The sequence below is a fragment of the Lolium perenne genome, chromosome 2, assembly GCF_019359855.2.
Source record: "Lolium perenne isolate Kyuss_39 chromosome 2, Kyuss_2.0, whole genome shotgun sequence".
Classification (NCBI taxonomy): domain Eukaryota; kingdom Viridiplantae; phylum Streptophyta; class Magnoliopsida; order Poales; family Poaceae; genus Lolium; species Lolium perenne.
In genome coordinates, this window is record NC_067245.2 from 232,602,539 (window position 1) to 232,617,316 (window position 14,778).

At 42.5% G+C, this 14,778-nt stretch overlaps 1 long non-coding RNA gene and 1 pseudogene across 1 annotated transcript; one reads left to right on the plus strand and one right to left on the minus strand.

Annotated features, from left to right (window-relative positions):
• Window positions 1–309: 309 nt before the first annotated feature.
• Window positions 310–2,855, minus strand: LOC139835754 (uncharacterized; annotated as a pseudogene).
• Window positions 2,856–4,792: 1,937 nt separating this feature from the next.
• Window positions 4,793–6,495, plus strand: LOC127330505 (uncharacterized). The gene is made up of 3 exons (XR_007869302.2): window positions 4,793–4,908; window positions 5,002–5,127; window positions 6,265–6,495. It is a non-coding gene; the product is annotated as an uncharacterized lncRNA (long non-coding RNA).
• The last annotated feature ends 8,283 nt before the right edge of the window (window positions 6,496–14,778 follow it).

The following is a 14,778-nucleotide window of genomic DNA, read 5'->3' on the forward strand; positions in this document are numbered from 1 at the left end:
GGTCGCGCCGCCAGGTGGGGTGGGGCCCCCAGGGCTCCCCTCTGGTCCCTCTTCGGTGCTCTGGAACCTTCCGTGAAATATAAGATCGTGGGCTTTCGTTTCGTCCAATTCCGAGAATATTTCCTGTGTAAGATTTCTGAAACCAAAAATAGCAGAAAACAGGAACTGGCACTTCGGCATCTCGTTAATAGGTTAGTTCCGGAAAATGCATCAAAACGATATAAAGTGTGAACAAAACATGTAGGTAATGTCATAAAACTAGCATGGAACATAAGAAATTATAGATACGTTGGAGACGTATCAAGATGCCTACCCTTCGTTTTCAACCTCCAGACCTTGTCGATGGAGCGCCGCCGCTCCTTGAGTCGGCATGACATTGTTGGTTGTGGACAAGAAGTCACCGAATGGCTCCATGAAACCCCTTGGCGATCCGAAGAACCCCACATCCAGAAGAAGTCCTCGAGAATCAACCACTCCCACAAACTTCTCGGCGTTGTTGTCGAAATGGGCTGAAGCTAGGAAGACTTCTGCAAGGTATTTGATATTGAACTTGTAAGTACAAAAAAGGTAAAACTATAATAATTTGCAAGCTTCAGATTTTACCTAAGGCATGGATTCACATCGGAATAATTAAACAATAAGTATCTATGTGCCTCTACTTTTGCCAAACCCCTTATAACATAATTGCAAGGCTTCCCAAGTGGTTTCCCATCATTAGGAAATAAAACTGATCCTACTTTAACGCCAGGATCCCCAGCCAACTCCTCATTATATTCATCTCGTGAAGACATGTTATGTTTGGTCTCAAAACCAACAATATATCTGGAACAGAATGTCATACACTCTTCTGCCAAATATACTTAGCGATAGATCCTTCAGGATGAGCTTTATTATGGACATTTGACTTCACCTTACCTAGATATCTACATGAACAAAATAGCAAACTGAATAAGAAATTTGTTGAACAATATATTATTGTAGAGATAACATAGTGAAGTCCATCTATTTGCAAACGAAGCTACCATACCTTTCAAGAAACCACATCGACCTGTAGGAGACAGGACCACCTATTTTTGCCTCGGCTGCTAGATGCATTACCAAATGCACCATAACAGTAAAAAATCCCGGAGGGAATATCATCTCCATACGACATAATGTTATTTTTATTCGTTGCTCCAACTTCTCAAGCTCGCTCACATAAAGAACATTTGCACTAACTTCTCTAAAATATGCACATAGATCAAACAAGACCGATGTGACATTATCTGGAAGTAAACCTCTCAAAGCAAGAGGTAGAAGTTGTTGCATTAGAATATGACAATCATGACTTTTAAGGCCTGAAATCCTCCCTTGAGAAACGTTTGCACATCTTGAAATGTTTCCCGAATAACCATTTGAAACTCTTATACCGTGAAGTACTTTGCAAACCTGTTGCGCCTGTTTTCTGCACAAGATATAAGATGCTGCGGGCAAAAAATACTTACCATTAGGTTTCTTTTTAGGATGTAACTCTGCCCTGATATTCATATCTTCTAGATCTAGCCGTGCTTTTAAATTATCATTAGACTTTCCCTCTATTCCTAGAAGTGTCCCATATATATTCTCACATACATTCTTCTCAATGTGCATGATATCCAGATTGTGGCAGAGCAAATTAAAGTCCCAATAAGGCAAATAGGAGAATAGGCCGCTGACAAACTTCCAAGTTTTCGAATCATCAAAGTCCTTAATTGATTTTATCTTTTCTAAAACTTGAACTTGGGAATAAGCAGTAGGCCCAACTCTATGTTCCTCAGATCCATCAAATGATTCAGCATCATACCGGAACTCATGATCTGGGTGCAGAAACCGGCGATGCCCCATGAAACAATATTTTGCCCATGTTTCAAGCGTATAGAAAAGGTTCCATCACTACATGGGAAACAAGCGGACTCACCGCTAGTGCTATGTCCTGAAGCGATCGCAAGCCCAGGATAGTCACTCACAGTCCACAACACAACAGCATAAAGTTGGAACATCTCATTTCGAGATGCATCATATGTAAAGGTTCCAACTTCAAACAACTTAGCTAGTTCTTCGTAAACTGGCTCCATGAAGACATGGAAGTTCTTTTCAGGGTAAGATGGACCTGGAATAATCAGCGTAAGCAAAAGAGAAGAGGGTTTCATGCATAACCATGGGGGGAGGTTATAAGGCGCTAGGACGACAGGCCAACAACTATGCTTGGTACTCATCGTCCCATATGGATTGAACCCATCGGTTGCCATTGCGAACCTAATGTTCCGGGAGTCTGACGCGATGTGTTCATACTTAGAATCAATGGCTTCCCAGACCTTTCAATCAGCTGGATGACGCAGTGCTCCATCCTTTATGCGTTCCTCGTCATGCCATCTTAAAGCCGTTGCGCTATCTTTGTGCATGAAAAGCCTCTTAAGCCTTGGCTTAATTGGAAAGTACCGCTTCACCTTCCTTGGGACGGCCTTCCTTCTTTCCTTGTTAGTTAGGGTAGTTTTATATGGTACGTTCTTCCACCTAGAAATTCCACACTTTGAACATAAGTCATCATTTGCCTTCTCTTTCCGATAAAGCTGACAGCTTTTTTCACAAGCATGGATTCTCACATAATTAAGCCCAAGTTTTCCCACAATCTTCTTAGCCTCATGAAATGAACTAGCCAAATTCATACCATTACGAATTGCTTTCTGCAGAACTGACAGCAGATCGTTTAAAGATTTATTGCTCCACTTGTTAGTGGCTTTTATGTGGAAGAGAATAACAAAAAGGGAAAGCCTAGATAGTTCACACTCTGGCCATAAAGACTCGTCTGCATCTCTCACCAAGTCATAGTAAGCTTGGGATTCAGGATCTGGTTCAGAACGATTTTGGTTCACGGGTTCAGTCATTGGAGGTTCTCTGTAAACATCTTCGACAAGCTATTCGAATTTATATGATTTTGTTTGAGTTTTTAATTCAAATCATCTATCGGGGTTGCCGTATGGTGCGACGGTGTGGGATCAGCTCCCCAAATGGAGGATGCTGTGCCAGCGCCCCCATACGACAGTGTCGGCCCCCCTGCCGGCGACTATTTGGGGCACACCGGTGGAGATGCTCTTAGAGGTGGATATTCACAAATCTGATCAATAAATCCATGCTCCTTTTAAAAAAGAAAAATGCTTTTGTCCCGCCAATCTGGTTATTTTGTTTCGAGACCAAAAACTAGCGGAGGATTTTGCCCACTAACCATAAATGATTGGCGTGATCTCAAGAAGAATAGCCGCGAGGAAACAATATTAGACTGCGTAAAGGTACTTCACAATTTAATAAGCAGTACAATATTCTATTTGCTGCCCTTCTACAGGTTTATTTACTTTTATTTTTACTTTCAGACGAAGTTTGTGTATCCTAGATCATGTGAAAAATGGATACTCAAAACAATTGGAAGAGATTGGAGGAAGTTTAAATCTTGTTTAAAAAAAAGCTATCTACAACCCAGCCATAAAAAAATTCCAGACATCAAGAGGAAGGCTTTGTATAAGCTATGTCTAGATGATGTGGATAGTGACCAGTGGCGTGGACTTATTAAATTTTGGAAGTCCAAAAAAGGAAGGGTAATGAATCTGATACCATACTTTCATGTTTCTACATTCATATCTAAGTTCTTGGGTTGATCTTAAAAGTTGCACTTGTGGTATGATTGCATCATAACAGACCCTAGCTGAGAAGAATATAATTAGTCGTTCCCTTGTGAAGAATACACATAATGCTGGAACAAAGAGTTATGCTCATTGGGGTGAAGATATAGTGAGTAATCCTCATTCAACTCCGTGGTATGATTGCATCATAACAGACCCTAGTTGAGAAGAATATAATTAGTCGTTCCCTTGTGAAGAATACACATAATGCTGGAACAAAGAGTTATGCTCATTGGGGTGAAGATATAGTGAGTAATCCTCATTCAACTCCGTCTCTGTCTTCTCATGTCATTGTTCTTTTTATTTTGTAGAGACAAGATGATCCTGAGAAGAAACGACCACACCGATCAACAGTTTACTTAACAACTCACAAGAAGAAAGATGCTCCTGAAAATAAAGAGAAAAATGACCATCTGGTACGCAATATTTATGTGCTTTTTAATTTTAAAGTTGCAATTTTCTGGGGTCAACTTACAAATTCAGTCTAGCAAGTATTATATGCATGATTCTTTTCTTATAGGATCGATTGGAGGATCTAACAGCTCAACGACCAGAGTTGGGACAAAATATCAATGGAAGAGTTGCATGGGAAGGTGATGCCCTGCGGGGAGTGTTAGGGGAAGAAAAGACTGGACAGGTTCATGGCATGGGCTTGCTTTCAACTCCTAAGCAAGTCTATGGTCGAACACCACGGTATCTCAACAACATCAATATGACTACAACTGATGGATCAGCGTGTGAAGGTGAACATGATGTCTGGGGGTAAATAGCAATGTTGAAGGAACATATAAGAAGGCTTGAATATAGGTATAATAAAGAAGGCCATGGGAATTAAATGGAAGAAGAGGTAAATGAAGTCCTTTTCTCTTCCTGTTGTATGCATTTCTTCCAATATTTTACTCAGACTTGTTACTTCTGTAGGAAAATCTACGATCAAACAATAATATTATTTCTCGGAGTCCAATGCAGTGGACCTGGACCTGTTGAAGCACACTCGCCTATGCAACATGGCGTATGTCAGGATAATTTATTGTTTTCACGTGAAAAGGTTATGACTACTTTTACTCATGTCAGAAAAGATAGAATATAAAATAGTTACCTGCTTAACATTTCTGTGTCACCCAACCAGGATGGTGAGCATGACAATAGAAATTAATTACTTATTCAACAAAATTCATTGCCGGCACAAGACCCTGTTAGTGGTTCTATGCCAGAGGTAATATTCATGTGCTTTTGAGTTTTGAAGTTGCAGCTTTCTGTAGATCTGGGCTATGCATATCACTCCATGTACTATTATTGTCGCGTGTAGGTGAGGGAAACGAGAGATCATATTGATGAATCTTTTGCAAGATTAGACCAGCGGGGGACCAGAAATAAGCGTGGAAGCTCAGTACCCTCAAAACCCTCAAGAAGACGACATACTTCTTCACTCAAGGTAAATATCCGCACAATATCTACAATCGCCAAGTTATTTGCTTCTGGAGTTACACGATGTTCCCTTTAATACCTGGTATCACCAAAATGGCATTACAAAATGTAGTTGCAGATTTATTGATGTTGTCCTGTAACCAACTTCATTTATTATTTTCTTGTGTGATCACTACTGTGTCAAAATGGAACTTCGTATAATGAATTGGTAGTGTATACTGAAATTGGTAGATCATCATTAATCTTCTAAGCATGTACTTTCTCTTGTTATTACTATTAGTATTAGAGATCCAAACAGACTAGTAAGTGGGCACATGCACGTCTCTACTGATATAAATCTGTTATCGAGATGGTTATCCATATGCTCACATAGTTTTGTTATTATAAATTATTTTCTACCACATAATATTGTTCAAGCATGACAAAATAAAATCACATTTAGCAATGAAGAAGGTGCAAATAATATAATTAGCAACGAATTTATATGGCAACATCATCCTCATGCTTATATCTTTGCATTCTCAAAAACTTGTTGACTACTCAATTACTCGTATGGCATAAATGTATTTACATATACTATTGTAAGAAAAAGTAAAATCTTTGTTACCTACAACTCTGATGCATCTTAGTCCCAAGACAAGTATTCATTCTCTCAAAAAAAAGACAAGTATTCATGAATCTAACAGACTCATCCTAACTTTGCTAGTTTGTGAGACATTTTGTACTGAACTACAAGCACTTGAAATATACTGGGGTTATCCTCCATTTCATATAAAAAACAAGGCACTTGAAGTGAGTTGTACAAGGGATTAGGATTCACCTTTTACTCTAGCATGCTTTGCTGCCAGGACCTGCCTTAAGCCGAAAACATATTAACGTTTTTAGTGCAGAATTCTCCATTGAGAAGACAATTACTCGATGCATTGCTAGGCATAAAAGTAAGCACCTTACCCACGAATGCCTAATGGCCATCTGCAACCTCCACAAGATCCATCCCCTGCAGACATCAGGGATCTATGTGTGTTTATAACAAAGTGAATGTCATGGTAGTCTTCCTTTACCTATGACCATGTATATCATTTGCCATTTTTTCATGCAAACATATCATACTTGTCATTGAATTCTAATATTGCTCATAATATAGGCTGGTTCCGAAGTTGTTCTTAGAACTTCAACCTATCCAAACAAGCGGAATGTTGCATATGCTACTATTCGTAGCACTGATCCTGCAACTAAGGCCGGTGGTATTGAGTTGGGTGCGCAATTTTCACTAGTGCGCATAGATGAACCTAATATGGATAGTGAGGAATTAGTAAGGGAAGTATCTGATTGCAAGACCATGGGTGATGATTTTTCGTTGGGATTCTTAATTGCTTGGCCTACAGCTTTCGTGAGTTATTTTCTTCCCTTTAATATTCTAGAATCTTATTCATGTACATTTAATCATCAACTATAGTTTTCAATTATATTTTACAGATTCGAAAGAAAGATTGAGTTCAGCTGAAGTCCCTGGTTGGATCAAGAGCAAATAAAGTTTGAAGATCTTTTTGATCAGTAGTTATAGTTTATATTGATAGATTGAAAACTGTACGGAGTAATATCATTTTAGAGGATATTTTTGTTTCGTCGAATTTATGCAAATGATACGGTGTAATAAATGATACGGTGTAATGTTCTTCACAATTGTGTTTTCTATAGAAATGAATGTTAAGATGGTGCGCCAAATATATTGGCATTTATTCATTACAATATATATGTATCCTACACTCTTATATATTTAAAATAGATATCTTAATAAATTCCATTTGTGTGGATACGTCGTGGTTCAAGCTTTCACATTGTAATGGTGGGTGCTTCAATTTCTCTCACATTGTAATGACACCAAGCATCATAATAAAGTAATTAATTGATTGTGCGTATGCATTAGTTATATTAAATAAATATATAATATATTCCATAAACTAGGGACCTTATTTTGTGATTAATAATAAAAATACATTTATTATGTTACTGTTCGTGTTACCATAGATACAAAATGTGTTACTAGGTATAAATCATAGTGTTACAATGTATAGATATTATGTTACTATTCCGGTCATGAAGCTAAAAAGAATGTTACTAATTATGTTACTACAACTACAAATATATGTTACCACCAATGTTCTACGGCTATGAAAAGATGTTACTGTCTTTGTTACTATAATTTAGAAAATGTGTTACCAGCGCATCTAGTAACACAGAATATGCGTGTTACTACAATATAAATTGTAACACAATATTTAACATATGGTAAAAATTATTATGTGTAACTCGGGACACCACCTAGTAACACGGTCAAATGGAACACATCTCAAAATCAGTTACTACGTGGCCTAGTAACACTGTTTTGGACCTATAGTAACACAACATGGTGTTACCAAAGCTCTGTCTTGTTGTAGTGATTGGAGAAGACATCGCCGCCGCCACCATCTAAGTGCCACCCCACCAAACCAAAGCTCTAAAACCAGGGGAACGGAGCCCTCTCGTAGACCGGGGCCAATATTTACACCGCTTCCATGCATGGCCTGAAGGCCGGAGAAGCGAGGCAGATCTCCGGCAACGCCAACGGGAGACGGATGAATTTTAATCTCCTCCTGATCGTTTTCTCAGGCAAAGGGATACAAAACGTGAGGCAATTTAGTTGAGCAGCCAGTGTTCTTTGCGACAGTTAGAGAGTGAACCGGCGGGGTTTTTTTAAATAAAAAAAGAAAACTGGTGGTCTTTTGAAACCGTGGCCCTAAAACTGATTGGTCTTTGCAATTAACTTACGATGGTTGATCAGGTCGGCGCCGCAAAATGACATGATCCCTCCGTCGAGCAAACTTTCGGTCATGTGAGCATTGACTAATGTGAGTTTATAGCTAGCTAGTACTTGGTCACGGGGAAGCTTTCGTCGCAGCTGATTGATGGAGTTGTTTGTGCTTTGCCTGCAATGATGATCGATCGAGTAACATGTTTGTTTAGGCCAGGTAGCTAGCTTGCTGGATGGTGCGTATGCCATGGATTACACACAGCTTTGCGCTGCGCTTTTGAGCAATGATAGAATAGATCGCCGATGACACCGCAAGCGTCGTGGTCGTCGTAGCCCACCTCGCCGGCCGGCCGCGCCGCGCCGCACGCGCGCACCAGCCGCTGGGCCGGACTGGAGGTACGGCCGTCCGTGGCCGCGTCGCCGACGGCTTTACTCGCTGGTGGAAGGTAGCTAGCTAGGTGCAGCCTACCAGAGGCCGGGGAGCGCAGCGAGAAGTTGATGCGTGCGTACGTGGCCGCGTCGCTGACGGCTTTACTCGCTGGAGTATGTAATTGCAAGCGTTCGTCTGCTGATCCACTGCAGCATGCGTGCACAGTGATTGAATTGATCGCGCTGCAGGGTGCCCGATTAATTGATGCTCACACGTACATACCACAGTCCCAACTCCGAACTAGAACTAGTGCAGCAACTTCACGTGTGCCTCGGCCCTCGGGCAGTGTAAGACTGACTATGTGTAACAGCAACATCACCTATTCACCTGACGACGGTGTGATATCCTTGGAATGGATACATGAATCCATCCGCGCGCACGCGGGCATCCATGCATGACATCTCCAGGCGCACCGTACTCCTCAGCTTTGCTCTTCTGCTGCACTCGGACCACTACAGGAGCTGCCTTTGAGGGTTTTGCAAAACAAAACAAAAAGATACCTTAGAGGAGCTTTACTGAAAATGGCCATATTAGCAGTTGGCGCCTGAACTTTTAAAACGTTTTGTATTACGAGCAACTTGAGCATAAAAAAATAAGCTGTAGCCATTATGTTGCAAATGGAGCATCTTCACCGGAGCACCTCACAACGACTTCAATAGCGATTTGGGGGTCTGACGCTTTTTTTCCCGCCACATCGGCACGCCCCAAAAGTAGCCGGACAGTTTTGGAGCCCAATACAATTACTGCCAACCTGTGTTGGCCCCTTGGCGCGGCGTGCCGAACGGACGTGCAGGCGCCTCGCGCTACATCGAATGGAAGCCCTCGGCCTCACCTGGCAGCCGTTGAATGAGCTCTCGGTGTAATGTGTGCCGGAGATTAATGGCGCCACCACCCACCTACCTCTGACCAACCAATAATTGCGCACCACCGCCCCCTCGCCTGCCTCCCACTGGTAGAAAAACGGCCATTGGTCGCGGTTCGCAACTGCCATTGGTCGCGGTTGCGCAACCGCGACCAATTAGGCGCGACTAAAGGCCCGTCCACGTGGGCGGCAGGCGAGCGCCAGGGCGGAGGACCTTTAGTCGCGGTTCTTCTGGCCAACCGCGACTAAAGGCCTCCGCAGGGTTTAGGGTTTAGCCCCCCCCCCCTCCCTAAATCTAGTTTCTTTTTAATTTGTATTGTTTTATTTCTTTTGGGTTTTAATTTTGAAGGAGTTTCACATATTCTACGGTACTACATACATGCATATGAATGTACAATTTCAAACAAATTTGAAATTAGAACCAAAAAGAATTCAAGAGGAATATACAATATATATTCAATATCGGATGACCATATACAATTTTGAACAAGTTTCCATCCATAATTTAGTGCATATGAAGTTCTACGTCCTCTACATAGTGTTCTCCTCTAGGATCGATGACTTCCCTCGCGAACCATCCAGCTAGTTCCTCTTGAAGTGGTCGGAAGCGAGCTTCTGGACTAAGCGTATTCCGGAGGTTATTCCTCTTGATGTTGTTCTCGAATTTCTTGGTCCCGCTCATTGGTGTATCTTCGGATCCTCTCACAAACATAGTATCCACATAGATTGGTCTCCGGTGGCTGAATATCCCCAGTCGTCCGCACTGCCCTTTTAAATTGTAGCTCTTTTTTGAATTCACCGACCTTTTCATCTACGAACCGTCTCCAAACCCTACGAGGCAAAGAAAATTAAATGAACAAGAGAGTTATTAATTAGTTACTTGATATTAGGAAATGATGAACGAAATAGGCGATCGATATAGAGCGCAAATGAATGAAAATAATTACTTTTGCATCATTTTTCTCATGTCGGCCCAAAGCGCCGGATCCATATTCAGAGAGTCGTGGACGAGAACTGTGGAGGTGTGAAATTGAATTACCATCAGAATCCAGTGGAACCTGCGGACACGATACATGCACAGTCATGCATAAGTCATCGATTAGCCACATACCATGCATGGAGTAAACAAAAGAGAATGTGCTCAAGATAGAAACACTCACCCAAAATGGTAAGGAAATAGAATATCACTTTTGAGTTCCTATTTTCTAAGAAACCGCCACAGGTCTTCCTCCACATCGGCGGGGTGGTGTTCTAACACATATGAATTAACGATGTGTGGGTCAATGAACCCAACATCATGGATGTTCCTTATTCGCATTTCCAGCTTCTTCATTCTGCATAATAGCGTACACAACAAGATAGTTAGGACAATATATATATATATATATATATATATATATATATATATATATATATATATATATATATATATATATATATATATAGTGCGAGCAATGAACGAGATGGGGTAGAAATTAATAAATCACTTACGAGACGTAGCAACTGATGATAGATTTGTCGAGCTCGCGCAGATTGAACAATTTGGAACAATTCACTCCGATGAATTGTTATATAGTAATGTTTGAAGTGATGCTCATATCTAACTTCCGCATAAATATAGTCTTTGGCGTTTTTAAGTTTTATGTAACCCTTGTACCAATTTAGCAGACCTTTCATTTGTCGAGGTAGATCCTCTTCCTGCGCAGGCTCGACGAGAGGGCCATTCTCCACATATGTAAATACTACGTCCTTCATTGGCGCCTCATCAAGGCCTAACAGTGCACGAAGAGTGATACCTAAGTTGGCCGCTTGTTCTCTGGCACTCGTTACAGTCAATCCATGTACTGCCGCAGCTGCTATGATATCGGGGGCATCCGGACCGGCGGCTTGCACTATGAGCGGGGCGATCGATTGTTTACTTTGTTCCCCGAGCTGGGCAATTTCTTCCCCCCCCTTTTATACTTTCTAATTTTTTCTCGGCCTCCTCCAAGGCTTTCTTCTCCTGCTTCTCCGCCAACTCTTGGCTCCTCTTGAACGCGAGTGCTTGCCTACGAAGTTCACGTGCATAGTCGTCAGGCAGATTCTTCGCGGCTTGGGACGGTGTGTTCAAAAATGACTTAGCCCACTCCTTTTCCTTCTCAGAAAATACTGGCTTGGGCTCACCCTCTCTTTTCTTCTTGCAGTCCGCCTTCCATTTCTCATAATCAGCAGCCGCGTGTGCGTCGACTTCCTCGGAACTACGTTCCCAAGGCCTTGTGGGGAGAGGCTTCAGTGATGGCTCTGGTATCTTTGTGGTTCTAGGTACATAAGGGTCCGGGTTAATAACCCAGGACTGCTTCTGCTTCTTCGCCGGAGGTGGATTGGGGGGCGGCGTCTGATCACCCGCCGGACGAGGACTGGGGGGCGGCGTCTGCTTACCCGCCGGAGGTGAATTGGGGGGCGGCGTCGGCTGACATGAAGGAGGTGTAGGTGAACCACCACCACCACCGCCGCCGCCACTGCCACCACCACCGGAGGGGGGTGGACTCGGTTGCCTTGGCGCCTCACCTGGAAACTTGATAAACTTCTTTTTCCATAGAATGAACTGGCGCTTGACACCTCCAAGTCTTCTCTCCCCTTCGGGTGTAGCAATGTCAATCTCCAGTTCCTCAAACCCTGGGACTATTTCCTCCACCGTGACACGAGCATAGCCATCTGGAATGGGGTTGTTGTGGTGGAGTGCTCCAGGCTCACATGGTAAAGCACTGCCGATGGCTACCTTCGTGGACATGTTCCCAATTGGATAATGCAGATGACATTCTTTCATCTCATTTACATCGTCCACGGGGTAGCGAGGAGGCTCCGGTGCAGTAATTTCGACCGCCGTTGCATTATCAGTAGCCGGCGGGTTCTCCGTGGAAGCCACGCTGCTTCTCATCCGCGGCTGGCTTCCGAGATCCGCTGGATGATCTTCATGCGCCCCAGCTGCCGATCTTTCTTGTACTAGTATACTCACGGTTTTCTTCATCGTATCCATTTCCGATACTAACCGTGCCATAACATCTGCATCCCGATCCATCTTTCTCTTACGGCTTTTGTAACCGTACGGGTCATCTTTCTGGGAGAACCCTATTTTCCACGGAATGTTCCCCATGCCTCGTACACGTCCTCCGTGTTCAGGTTTCCCGAGGGCTTTTGTCAGCGCGTCGTTCTCTCTGTTGAACTTGATCTTCCCCAGTTGAGCATCCCTCATTGCGTCAATAAGGGCTTGGGTGGGTTTAAACTTTTTGTCACGGTGAACACACTCCCCTGTCTCCGGGTCTAGCGTTCCCCCATGCCCGTACCACCAGCTTTTGGCCCTTGGGTCACATCCTGTGGTGACCCGGCATACCACTGCATGGTGTAGTATGCAAGTCTGATATAACACCAATGAAACATCGTTCCACTAGTATTATATCGCTCAGAGTGGTACAACAGAAACATATGCGGGTCCAAGGCATGTCTATAGAATTACAACAATGACTCTGTTACATAAGATCATCACAGCCTCCTACTTTACAATGAGGTAAAACTGCAAATAAACTCCAGAAGAACGACTCGTAGTCTAGTCTTATCACGAACTCTATTTGTAGAGTATTTAACTAACTCTAGAGGCTGTGAATAGATTCTAGCTCAATAGGAGCTAGGTTTAGGAAACTAGTTCCCTTCTATGGCTAAACTAGGTTTTCTTCTTGTTGGATGTAGTATTGGACTCCTCTGACAGGTTCCTGTCTCTTGAAGTAGTTGTCGACTCCTCGGTCTTCGGGTTGCACTGTAGATCCTCCTTCGTTGCCTCCATATCTAAGCAGGGGATTTAAGAGTGGGATGAGTACGAGCGTACTCAACAAGTTCATTATAGGAAAGAGGTGTTTAATGCACTAGCTACAGCATTAGACCAGAAAGTCTAATACCAATGCAAGTTTTCATAACCATTTCTTCAAAAGGTTGCTTTTATTCAGAAGAACTATGTCCGTCAGCCTTCACCGGTTTACTAGAACTTCATGGAGCTCCTTTCCATAGCGTTCGCGATTCCATATCCCGGAACGAGGAGTGACGAGTCACGGTTCTTTACACTCTGCAGAGGTGTGTTGCTTTACCCATAAGAGATCTTAACCTTGGTGCCAACCGGGCAATTGTTCCCGTCCACACTTCCTTTGGTGTGAGGCCCGGTATAAGGTCTAGCCAATCATGTTCCTCCGCTACCTCGAACACCCACCCGTTGTTGCATGCGCCGACCCTGGGTCCACGTCGGTCCCATTATTCCCGTAATTTCAGGGTGGACCCCGACCACGACAACGGTCTTTGGGCTCTACCATACACTCCTACGCCGGTGGCTGCAACCCATCATAGACCGCATTACCGTGGGGAATTAGAATGGGATCCCCACCCTCCGGTTGTTCCGCAAGACACAACTGCTACGGCAAGCAATGCTTTACCGTGGGGAATTAGAATGGGCTCCCCACCCTCCGGTTGTTCCGCCAGACACAACTGCTACGGTAAGCGCATCCGTTGATGAACGAGAGGTGGAAACACTTTTGACTATTCCGTCCCACTCCAGATCTTATGGTTAACACGGGTATTACGGCACAAGAATCACTGGCGACATTTGTTGTTTAATCCTAGATGGATATAAACCCTTGCAATGGAACCTCCACCATATCAACACAATCCATGGTTCCATTGCCCACCACATAGTCATATTCATAGTTATGAAAGTAGTGGTTTTGATTTTTTATGCAATAGTGATAACCATAATACTTTGCAAGTAATTTGGTAAAAATACTCAAATGACATGAGCAAGCGATGAACTTGCCTTTCTTGACTGCAAGATTATGCAGGCAAGGTCTTCGATACGCAATAACTCCAAATTCTGAAATAGCATCATCGTCCGGTAAGGTCGATGTTTAAAAGATTGACAAGGATGCAATAATGCATAAGTATGAGATGCAATCGCTCTAAGCGTGACCTAACCCCGATGATTTAGGATCAGTGAGTGGTAATGATTATTATTGGGTGTGTTGCACTTTTAGAGTGATTCACAAACAAGGTTCTTATTAAGAATTGATTGCTTGGTATCATAAACAGGTGCTGCAATATATCAATACAATAATAGCACACAACAATAACATTTGGTATAATCTTAACATGTCATGAATAGTGGTTGGTTTTAGCACTATATGGCATGGTTAATGATGAATTATCATATACTTCAAAAGAATAACTTTTGAAGAACATGTTCTTTAATAAAGAACAAGTATGATAATTAGGTTTGTGGGGTTTTATGGTTTTACATGGTTCTAATTGTTTTCTGGAGTAAGTAGTAGATGGATCATAACAAGGTTGGATTCATCAGTACCAAGGGCTTGTAGGGTTGAGTTAAGCCTAGGCATCTTGAGCAATTTATTATAAATAGTTGCTATCATGGTTGGTATACCTTGCGGTTGATAGCTGGTTATTGGTTATAGGTTCTATTAGGCAGGATTGATGGTGATTTCTTATTTTCTTCAAAAGAATAACTTTTGAAGAACATACTTCTTAAATAATAAGAAGTATTACA